The sequence below is a fragment of the Mastomys coucha genome, unplaced genomic scaffold (assembly GCF_008632895.1).
Source record: "Mastomys coucha isolate ucsf_1 unplaced genomic scaffold, UCSF_Mcou_1 pScaffold11, whole genome shotgun sequence".
In the NCBI taxonomy this organism is placed as follows: Eukaryota; Metazoa; Chordata; class Mammalia; order Rodentia; family Muridae; genus Mastomys; species Mastomys coucha.
Window position 1 is genome coordinate 15,135,456 of NW_022196893.1, and position 2,750 is coordinate 15,138,205.

Below are 2,750 nucleotides of genomic sequence, written 5' to 3' on the forward strand. Positions count from 1 at the left end.
AGAGAGAGAGAGAGAGAGAGAGAGGCTGGCCATGAGCATGTGGAGAGAGTGGGGAGAGGAATGGGGAGAGAGGGGAAGGAGGCGAAGAGAGCAAGAGAAGAGAGAGAGAGGAGGGACAAGCAGCCCCTTTTATAGTGAATCAGACACACCTGACTGTTGCCAGGTAACCATGGGGCAAAGCCTAGAAGGAATGCCAACTGCCACCTCAAGTCAGATGAATGGCAGGGCCAGCTCTCCTGAGCTCTCACCCTCAGGGCTGGCCCACCTGTGCCTCCAACACCAGGGTTATCTCTGCTGTGCTGTCAAGGTGCAGGGCCCACTCTCCCAAGTGCTGCAGCTGGTGAGGGGCAGGGCTAGCTCTCCTGCCCCCATGACTCTGTGAACAGCTTTTCCTACTGCTGGAGGTGGTGAGGATAGGGCATATCAGGGCAGACAGTGGCAGGGTCAGCTCTTTCACACTCATCACCTTGGGACCTGCTCATTCATATCCCCACCCCTCACCAGGGCCAGTTCCACTGTGCTGCCTGGGAGAGGCATAAGGCTAGCTTTTCCTAGTGCTACCACCAATGAGATGGGGCCAGCTCTTCAGAGCTGCAGCTAATGAGTGGCAAGGCCCCCTGGACATCTACGTGGTCCCCTGTGGCTGTCTTGACTAGGGATGTCCCTATGTTCTCTAGTGGTAATATGAGTGACTGACATCAACATTGACCCCTGCCACTGCGTAGCTATGGACTCAGACATAGCTCAGGCTGAGACCTCACTATAGCTTCTGGTGGCAGGGCTGGGCACTCACAGCAGGCTGCTCCTCTCCACCCTTGAGTCTCCGGTCCTATCAATCTTCACAATGCCCAAGCTGCTCCACTTTACTTTCTCTCCCATCAGTCCACCACATATTCATACATTGTGTTGGCTCCCGCTGAAGACTGGCCACATGGATGGAGGGCCCCTGGGTGACATTGTCCATCCATACTTTGTGGCATGGTGGCAAGATGGTATCTACGGCTTGCTTGTGCCATGCACCCGAGAGCTGGTCTGTGGGTAGCATGGCTCTTTCTTCTTCCTCCTACACTGGGCTCCACTGTGGTAGGCAGGTTCTGTGTGTCTACGGCCCACCCATGCAGTGAGGCAGAAGTCATGCCTGGGTGGAATGGGAGAATGCAGGTCTCTGTCTGTCTTCCTTCTCCCATGCCGTGCTGCCTGGATTTGATTTGATTTGATTTGATTTGACTTATATGTCCTAGGCATAAAACAGCTGCGGCCATCAAGCCAGGCATCAAGCTCAGAAGAACAAAGGACTGCCCTCTGCTCTGCCCTGACTGATAGAAGAACACCACCACCAACTCTCTCTTTGCCCATGGCCAGGGGGACTTTCTTTTTCTTTTCTTTTCTTTTCTTTTCTTTTCTTTTCTTTTCTTTTCTTTTCTTTTCTTTTCTTTCTTTCTTTCTTCCTTCCTTCCTTCCTTCCTTCCTCCCTTCCTCCCTCCTTCCCTCCCTCCCTCCCTCCCTCCCTCCCTTTCTTTTTTCCTTCCTTCCTTTCTTTCTTTCTTTCCTTACTTCCTTATTTATTTACTTGAGTACACTGTCGTTGTCTTCAGACACACCAGAAGAGGGCATCAGATCCCATTACAGATGGTTGTGAGCCACCATGTGCTTGCTGGGAATTGAACTCAGGACCTCTGGAAGAGCAGTCAGTGCTCTTAACTGAGGGCACTGAGCCATCTCTCCAGCCCTCTTTTTCACTTTTAATGACAGCGTCTCAGGTACTCTTGAAGTCTAGGCTGGCCTTGAACTTCTGGTCCTCCTGCCTCCAGCTTCTGTGAGCTGGGTCACACATGTCAGCTACTGTGCCTAGTTTATGAGGTGCTGGGGATTGAACTTGGGACTTCCTGTATGCTAGGCAGGCACTCTATCAATTGAGCTATATTTCCAGGCTCCACCATTTTGTCATAGCAACAAGAAATGTGACTGACTGTGTTCAGTCCTTTAAGCAATAATAGTCATTAAACTATGTTCGTTGAGACCATTTTGTGCCGGGTGCTATTGTAGGCACTGGCTTTTAATAGTTAGCAGGAAATATGGGCCCCTCCCTGCAGAGCTCCTGGTTTGATGGAGAGACAGTTAGCAGGCACCGGCCAGTGTCATCAGCTGATCCAGCATGGTTGCAGGCGCAAGACCTTTGTACAAGACAAGGATGCTGTGGAAGGCTTCCTATAGGAAGAGGTACTGAAGCTCATTCCAGGAATGAGTTGCGAGCTGTGTGAGAAGCCAAGCAGAGCCTTCAAGACATGGGGACAAGCTGTGTGACCTCAAAGTAAAAGCCCGTGGCACGGGCAGAGAACAGACAGGTGTCAGTGCGGTTTATGGGGAGAGGACGGGAGGGCTGGGGGAAGCTGTGGAAGGTAGCTTATGGGTGCAGAGACTCAGGCTCAGGCCTGTAGAGTGGCTTTATTTAGTAACTGTTGGCTGGGTGTATTGACTCCTCTCTATAACCCAGGCATGTAAGAGATAGAGGCAGGAGAATCAGGAGTTGAAGGTCCTCTTCAGCTTAGTGAGTTTGAGGTCAGCCTGGGCTACATGAGACTGTCTTACAATCAATCAATCAAGCAAGCAAGCAAGCAGGCAAGCAAGCGTCACTCAGAGGGAGCCAGAGGTGCAGGTTGGACCAAAGAGAACCAAGGTGCAGGGTGGCGGTGGCGCATGCCTTTAATCCCAGCACTTGGGAGGCAGAGGCAGGTGGATTTCTGAGTTCG

The 2,750-nt window shown here is 51.7% G+C and overlaps 1 non-coding gene across 1 annotated transcript; it reads right to left on the bottom strand.

The window, feature by feature from the left end:
- Window positions 1-1,228: 1,228 nt before the first annotated feature.
- On the bottom strand, window positions 1,229-1,367 carry LOC116083181. The gene has a single exon (XR_004115629.1). It is a non-coding gene; the product is annotated as a small nucleolar RNA SNORA48 (small nucleolar RNA).
- Between the last annotated feature and the right edge of the window lie 1,383 nt (window positions 1,368-2,750).